Source organism: Octodon degus, unplaced genomic scaffold (genome assembly GCF_000260255.1).
Source record: "Octodon degus isolate 3935 unplaced genomic scaffold, OctDeg1.0 scaffold00014, whole genome shotgun sequence".
Lineage (NCBI taxonomy): Eukaryota > Metazoa > Chordata > Mammalia > Rodentia > Octodontidae > Octodon > Octodon degus.
The window spans coordinates 7,127,275-7,136,450 of NW_004524590.1; positions in this window are offsets into that span (position 1 = coordinate 7,127,275).

A 9,176-nucleotide genomic window follows, 5' to 3' on the forward strand; every position below is an offset into this window, starting at 1 on the left:
CAAACTTGAAAGAGAGTTTTGCAGGGTATAGTACTCTGGGCTGGAATTTGTTTTCATAGAGGACTTGAAGTACTCTGCTCCATGCTCTTTTTGACTTCATGGTTTACAAAGAGAAGTCTGCCTTTATTCTGATGGGTTTTCCTTTGAATGTGATCTGTTTCTTTTCTCTAGAGGCTTTCAATATGTTGTTCTTGTGCTGGAGTTCTGGGATCTTGACTATTATATGTCTGGGCATGTTTTTAATTGGATTGATGTTATTTGGAGTTCTATATGCTTTGGTTAACTGAATGTCAGATTGTTTCCCCATATTTGGGAAGTTTTCTGTTATTACTTCTGCCCATATTTTTTATATCATTTGAATTGACTTCTTCTTTCTCATTGATGCCAATTAGTCTCATGTTGTTCATCTTTGCATCATCTTGCAGGTGATAAATTACTTTTCCCTACATCCTCATTGTTTTTAAGAGATCTTTTCTTATGTTGTCACTAGCTGTGATGGCATCGTCAAGATATGAAACTCTGTCTTCACTTTCACTCAATGGGTTTGGCAAGCTTGTAATTGAGAATTTAAGTTCCTCTATATGTCTTTGACTACGCTTCATGCGATCTTTTGCCTTCCCATATTGTTCTTTCAAGGATTCTATCATTTTTCTAATCTCTTTGAGAAGCAGTTATTAATTCTTTCATTATAGTTATCCCTTTTTTCAGAAATAATTTCTGATCTGATTGCCTCTATATGTTTCTGCATTTGATTCTTTACCTCAGATGCTATTATTTCAGAGATTTCTTTTTTTTTATTTCATAGGTTATTCCTGATCTGAGTTCCTCTGTACCTTTCTGCAGTTGTTTCTTTACTTCAGACACTGCTAATTCAGACATTTCAGCTGTATGATTCCCAATTTCTTCATTGGTAGTGTCTTCTGCACTTGTTCTGGGTGGGCTCGCAGCCTGAGATTGCGTTTTGCCCCTTCTTTTGTCATTTTGCATAGCACCGTCCTCTGACCTGTGGTGTAGAGCTTTAGTGCACTTATAACCTTATCACCTACTGAAATTTGGGTGCAGACTGTTGATGTTTAAATTCATCCAGTTGTGCCTGGCTTAGGTCTGGCTGCATGCTCAGCTTCTTTCTCCTGCAGCCTTTAAAAATGAACCTGTTCTGCCCCTCTGGCAAGATGTTCTGCTTTTGGATTAGCTGGGTGATTCTGGTACCTAGCCTCTGTTCAGGGACTTCAGCCCCAGGCCTGTATGCTAGGCCTGGGATGGGTCTGGAGGGATCCTGAGAGCACGGGGGAATTTCTCACTCACATATGGGTCCTTGGCTGGGTCAGTGGGGTCCAGTGGCACAGGGGAGTGCAGAAGCTCTCCCACACACATGCTGGGCTTGGGCTTGGGTTGGGCCTGGAGGGGTTCTGAGTGTGTGGTGGAAGTTCTCACTCATGTACCAGGCCTGGGCTGTGTCCGGAGGTGTCCAGCAGGCACAGGGGAGCATGGAAGGTCTCCCACTACTCGCTGGGCCTGGGCTTGGGCTGGGTCTGGAGCAAGTTGTGGTCATTTTGATCCCTCTCTAGAATATCTTTTAGTACTGTGTGTAGGGTTGGCTTTGTCATCATGAAATTCTTTAGTTGTTCTTTGTCATGGAAGTATTTCACTTCTCTATTAAAGTTGAAGGAGAGTTTTGAAGGGTACATTTAGTCTGGGTAGGAATTTGTTTTCTTGCAAGACTTATAGTACTTTGCTTCATATTCTTCATATTTGAAGGTTTGTGAAGAGAAATCTGCCATTATTCTCATGGGTTTTCCTTTAAATGTGATCTGTTTCTTTTCTCTAGTGGCTTTTAGTATACTGTTCCTGTGTTGAACTTCTGAGATCTTGCTTATTACATGTCTGGGTGTGATTTTAGTTGGGTTGATGTTATTTGGAGCTCTATATGCTTCAGTTAACTGAATGTCAGATTGTTTCTCCATGTTTGGGAATGTTTCTCTTATTACTTCTGCCCATATTCTTTTCATATCATTTGTATTGGCCCTTTCTTTCTCAATGATGCCTTGTAGTCTGACCTTGTTCATCTTTGCATTATCTTGCAGATGTTGAATTATTTTTCCTGTATTTTATTTTTTAACAAATATTTTCTTACCTTTTCACTAGCTGCAATGTGTGTTCAAGGTCTGAAAGTCTGTTTTCATTTTCATTCACAGTTTTGCCAGCTTGTGATTGAGGTTTTGATTTCCTGTATATCACTTTGAATCTGCTTCATGCATTCTATTTCTTTCCTCTATTGCACTTTCCCATCATTTTTATATTCTCTTCTATTTTTTTAATGAGTATCTTTTCTTTTTTAAAAAAAAATTTAGGGAAGCCTTCATAGGGTGTTCAGGGTCTCAATACTAGATTGGATTCATAGTGATCCGCCTATTTATAGAATCCCAAGAGCCTGGATTAAAGGCACGAGCCACCACACCCAGTGTCAATCTTATCTCAGTATTCCTCCAGGGAGGGGTCTGCAGAGCAGGCCCAGGAATGGAAACCCCATGCCCTGCGCCTGCTGGCAGGTGCTTTAATCCACTCAGCTATTTGGCCTGCCCTAATCAGTGTCTTCTTTAGAAGCACTTAGTACTTCTTTCATTATAGTTATCATTTCCTTTTTTTACTTCAGAAATTATTTCTGCTCTGATTTCCTATATAGCTTCCTGAAGTTGTTTCTTTACTTCAGACACTATTATTTCAGAGATTTCATGTGTGTGATTTCTAATTTCTTCTATGCTATTGTCTCCTGCATTTGTTCTGGATTTGCTCTGCAGTTGTTCTGCGTTTGCTTCTTTCTTTTGTCATTTTGCGTAGCACTGTCTTCTGACCTTTGGTGTAGAGCGTTGGTACAGTTATTTCCTTAGCACCAGGTCTGGACCTACCAAGTTCAAAGTCTTTCAGCTGGGATGTGGCTTGGGTCTGGCTGTTGTGCTCCATTTCTTCAAGCTGCAGCATTTAGAAATGAACCCAGTGTGCCACTCTGGCAAGACATTCTGCTCCTGGATCAGCTGGATGGGTCTTGCCTCTAGCCTCTCCACAGAGAGCTCTGCTGCAGGGTTCCACACCGGGCCTGTCTGATGGAGAAGTTCCACACACACACCAGTCCTGGGTGATGCCTGGAGTGAGGACCCACCAGGCCAGCTAGTGGCCCCACTTATATGCCAGGCCTGAACACTGGCTGGAATGAAGATCTGGTGGGCCCAGGATGGTTCCCCCCACACACGCTGTGCCTGGGTGCTGGCTCCAATGAACAAAGTTTGTGGAGGTTTCAATACATACTCAGCTGGCTCCAAGGCAGGATGGCTCATTGCATAGGGCAGCAGCTCATGGTGGAGGAAAATAGCAATGAGCAAAGGGAGGAGCAGTGACAGTGGTAGCCAGATGGAATTATTAAGGGAAAAAATTCTTAGAATTGCAAGACAGAACCTAGGAGGGGGTTTCCACTCAGCAGCCAGACCTATAACCATTTTTTAAAGGGAGGATGGTTGAGCAGTGCTCAATTAGCAGATATGTTCAGAAAAGAGACACATGCTCAAAGCGACTTAAAATGTATTGATTACATTAATCAGGGGTCTCTAGAAGGAAAAACAAACTGAAAGTGATGATTATAATGTGATATATAGACAGAGGGACAGACAGACAAGGTGCAGATTTACTGTGGAGATTGGGCCACAGGATTATAAAGGTCAAAAAGTCTTTCAATGGATTATATAATGTCTGCTCATATAGCCAACAGAATTTCTTTAATCTATTTATTCAAACACTAATCTTCTAGAAAGATATGCTCAGACAAATAAGAAATATTATTTTCCCAACCTTCTTCATATTCCTCACAAGCCAGAATGACACATTGAAATTAATCACTACACCTTAGTGAATGGAGCTTCTACACTTTAGGATAGGAATGGAAGATGGATGGATAGGATGAGAATAAAAGTTAGAAGATGTCTTTCTATAACAATTTTGATGGTCTCAGAAAAACCTGCCTTGTTTTTATACCAATCTATGTATAGTTTTATAGATCTCTAATCTTATTTTAATGCATTTTTATAGTGTGCTTTAGTTAGAGAACCTTCATATGTAACCCCTTCCCACAATTATCTGAGAATTACCTGAACTATTGACTTGCTTCTATTTGTCCCTACCTTTTAGGTACTATGCACGGTGCCTGCCCTAATTCAGGATTTGTTTGACATTTTTTGTATAATTATTAGGTAAAATGTGTTCAATAAGAATTACAATGTACGATATGTGTTACGAATGGTGTGGAATCCTGAAAAAACATTCACACCAATTTATTCCATCAAGTAATACTTGCTATAATTTTATTAATGGATGGAAGAACAGATATAGATAGATACAGACATAGAAATCTTTGGGTCCGTGGGAAACATCTCTAAAATGGTTCCCCTCACTTTGTAGGAAGGTCTGTATCCCATTGAGGAGCACAAGTCCAAACTTGTTTTTATACGTGATACAATCTGGTCTGCTTTGCTGGATCAACCAGGACGATCCTTAGAAAATCATGACTTAAATCTTGGGTCAACAAAAGTGTCTCAGTGGAAGAGCACTTGCATCAGTGTAGGGTCGTGGGTTCTGTCCAATGACTCTTAAAAAACACAACAAAATAACAACAATAACAAAAACAATGCAGCAACAAAATAAACATGTAAAGTAAATGAGAGAAGTAAAGCTGTGACTTACAAAAAACAATAATCAAAACTCCTCTTTGCTATATTAAAAAATGCAATGTGAAAGCATGAACACATAAAATGGCTAAAATTCAAGCTTTCTTGTCTGTAGGAAGAAATACCACTATCTCAAAATCAAAATCATTAAAATACAGTTAAGGATACTGGTGAGAAAATGGAAGGAATAATTGGAAATAGTTTTCTAAATAAAACCATTATCCCTCAAAGCACAGTTCTGTGAAGGAAATTATGAAACCTTACTCAGTCCAAAGATCCTTGTGCATACCGTGTGTGACAGACCAAGAATACAAAATCACACATACAAACATCAATGTTTCATACATTAAGTCATCAAAATGTGGTTTTATTCTTCCTGAAAAAATTTTTTAAATACACAGCCACAATGCCACATTAATTATATCTAAATTATCATATTCAAATTATCACTGCTGAAATCTAATTATAGATTATAAATCCACGTTAGATAAAACATTTTATTATTCAAAATGAATAGTCCTTTCCTAATAGAGACAGTGTGCAGTGTATCTTTCTTTCCTCTGATTAATTATGAGAGTGAAATCTCAAAATAGCTCATCCTTATAAACATTTTCTTTTTTAATCTATTTATTTATTATTTATCATTCATTCATTCATTCATTCATTCATTCATTCATTCATTCATTTGGTACAGGGTCTCGCTGTGCAGCTCAAACTCATAGTGATCCTCCTGAGTCAGACTCCCCAGTGTCGGGATTAAAGGCATGTGCCACCATGCCCAGTTTCCAGGCCAGCACAGCATGTGGTACTAGAGATCAAACTCAGGTCCTTGCACTTTCCAGGCAGGTGCTTAGACCACCGAGCTATCTCCCCAGCCCCAGTTCACCATTATAAATATCCATAAAAATTGATTTCAAATGTACTGCTGGTTATCTAGCAACATACAGCAGACCTGTAAGCTCTGATCTACTGAATCATCAAAGTCCTGTTCATGGGAATATACTCTGGGGTATTCATGACTGCTGCTACACAAGGACTTGACAGTAACAAGCTAACCCTGAGGGCCAGAGATAGAGTTCAGGGGCTTAAGTGTCTGCCTGATAAGCAAAAGTTCTTGAGTTTAGAAATCACAATTTAACATATAATGTTCTATTATTTGATATATTTCAATTTTGCATGCATATATAAAAGAAAAAAATGTTCAAAAGTGAATAGAAGTGTTGAAGATAATTCCAATTTAAAGGTTTGTGAGTGGAAGGGGGCCATCTTCATGTGAAGACACAGAGACAACTGAGACTCAGATCATGTTTTGACAATACACTTCATCAGTGACTTGCCTAAAATAGTATTGAAATAATTTGATTTAAATGCATCATTTTCCATCTTTCCAAAGAAATATTTAGCTTTTCATCAGCAATCTGTGCTTCATTTTAAGCAAGAACACATCAAGTCAGTTCACCTATTTCCATACAAATGAACTATTTTCCAGATCAAAAGATTAATAATGAATTGACTTGCAGCACTACAGACCTGCAGGGTAGCTTACTCAGAGACCCACTCTGGGGCTGATCCCTGAGCCTAAGGGTGAAAGCAGGAAGCATCCAGCTAAGATCAACCCCCGCTATCACCTCTTAAATGTAGGGAGAGGCAGGCCTCAGTAAATCTAATAGGTCAATCTCCAGTAGAGAGGAAGGATAAAGAAGATGATAAACTTTTATTAAGTTTCCATATACATGATCTTGTGAGTTAGAAGTAGTTATCCTGCTAAATAAATCTGCATATTTAATGAAAGACTATCACAAATCTTTATTTTTTTCTTCTATAAAAGTGACATAATATTTTCTTTGCAGACAAATATTTCAAATGTGATGAACTGCAGTATATTTTTGCCTAAGAATGCTATTCTTCCAATGATGCTTTCTTATATAGTTCTTTTTTATTTAAAAGAGAGAGAAAAAAATACAAGATGATAGGAAATTAGCAAGCTTACTATATTACGTATCGTTATCTTCAAAGTAATTGCTCCGATTACCAGATATAGGCTTGCAAAATTGATCAAACGATATAAGTACAAAGCTGTTCCCTTTTCGTGAACTGAGATGCATCAGTCATTTACTGTTTTATTTTACAACAATGATACTGCAATAATGAATGAAATGCGAGTTACCCGCCCCACATGAAAAGCAGAGGTTACACTGCCATTTGGGCTTAGTTTTTTTTTTTTTTTTTAATGTATTTGGTACAGTTCAGACTCACAGTGATCCTCCTGTTTTCAGCCTCCCCAGAACTGAGCTTAAAGCTGTGCACCACCGTGTCTGGTCTCCTTGGCCAACTCAGCACGCCTGGGCGTGGGCCCTGTGGGGCCTGTGGTTCCAAGGGTCAGCCTTGGTCCCTGTGCTTGCCTAAGCAGGCACTTAGTCTGCTGAGCTATCTCACCAGTTCTAGTTCTGCTTCTTAGCTTGCCTTTCTTCTACCAAAGTGACTTCTAAGAGAATGATCTTTCGGCCCCATTGAGCATGAATTTGTGTGATCTAAAAAGTGTCTCCTGCCTGTATTGTTAGTGGATCACACAAATGGAGTTATCTTTCAGCTGTGTTTCTACTCTCCTGATGCTCAGTTATTGACTGAGCTTCTGCTGCTGCTGCTCTTCCATATATTATTGTTACCTCACATTCTTGATTAGAAAGTTTATTTTAGACTGGATACGCTGATGAAGAATGCTTCCATTTCTTGCTATGTATTTTGAATTAATACTGAAATAAGGAAAAAGAGAAGGGAGGGAGTAGGCAGGAGAAGAGGAAGGAAAAAATATGAGGGTGTTAAGTTAGCTTTATGTCACTGTGAAAAAATACCTGAAAAAATCAGTTTATATGAAAGAGAGAACCTTTTGCTTCATGGCTTCAGAGATTTCTTCCTGCAGTTGTGTGGCTCCATTCTGGGGGCCTCATGGGTGGGCAGAGCATGATAACACAGCACATGCTGTGGAGCAAATCTGCTCACCTCATGCTGCCTTGGAAGCAGAGAGTCCAAGGGTACTGCCAGGCCTCCATCATCTCTTTCAAGGGCAGCCTGGCGACTGAGCTCCCCTCCGCTTCACCACTTCAAAGCTATGCCACCACTCATTAGCCCACCATGCTGGAGACCTCGCCTCTAACACTTGGCCCTTGGGAGACATTAAAGAGAGGAAAGAAAACAGTCAAATTTACAATTAGATCTATTTGCTGCACTCAGACATCAGACAGCTGGATCTTAACATATGCCTTTTCTCAGGCCAGGAACCCAGTTGACCCACCAGCCCTTAACACATCAACCTAGAAAACAGAATCACAGTTTCACTCTGACTGCCCAGCTTATAGGTATCACTTCCAATTTTGGGTTCTCATAGCTATACATCCCTGAGAACTTCCAGTAATCACAGTTTCATAAATCTAAGGCCAGGGATAAAAATTGAAAGCAAGAGATTTTCCTTCAACTCCAGCTTAGGAGACGTTAGTTACCAAGAGTTTCTGCTTACCTTACTAATGACACAAACTGGATCTGAAGCTCATCCCCAGCTCTCCTGCCAGGAAGGAAGGTAGACGAGGAATGACTGGCATGGATTAACCTAAGTCACTGCTATGGTTCAGCAAGGACAACTTCATTTGAAGTGTCTGCATCCTCACCCCCACACACTTGAAAACAAATCAGGTACTGTTTTTTTAAAAAAAAGAAGTAGCTATTACCTAGGGAGCCAACTGTGTTTACCCTAGCCACACCATGTCTGGAACACAAAATATCAGAGAAATATAAACGTGGCTTCAATTTTCTTTTTCATTGTGTTTCTCCTCTCCTAGTCTTTCTTAGTTTTAGATTGCTCAGTGGAAACTTAGCATGGGTTACTTCATTTTAAGCTTGCTGGAAAGAGTGTTTTGAATGATCTGCAGTATCTGAATAGCAAAGGAATCTAGGCGGGCCATTTATTCACTAGCTATGACCTTTGGTCTCTGCCCCAGAGCTGGGACTCCACGCAGGCCAGCTCTGAACACTTGGGTTTTGCAACTATTCCTTGATGCTGCACTTTCCCCACTGTGCTGAGAGCCTTCTGAGGGCTTGGCTCCAATTAGCAGCATTTTGCAAACCATTGCCTCAAGTACTTATTTTTCTTAGTTTTATGATTAAATTATTAGCCTATTACTATTGGTATTTTTGAAATTCATCTGCCAGATAACCTATTATCATGCTTTTCAAGTTTATGTTGTGTCCCAGAGAGATACTAAAAAGAAATGAGTTTTTATTGTCAGAGCAATTCAGTTTCAACTTCAAGAAAAACTGACTGGAAAGGTTATTAGACTCTGAATGAGCTCCTGAGAAAACTTTGGAGCCACCTTCCCCAGAGATCTTTCATAAATAGGTAAGTGTACCTATGACAATTTAGAAAGGTTTTGACTATGTGGAATAGAAGTGATAACTCTGAAATTTTGAGCC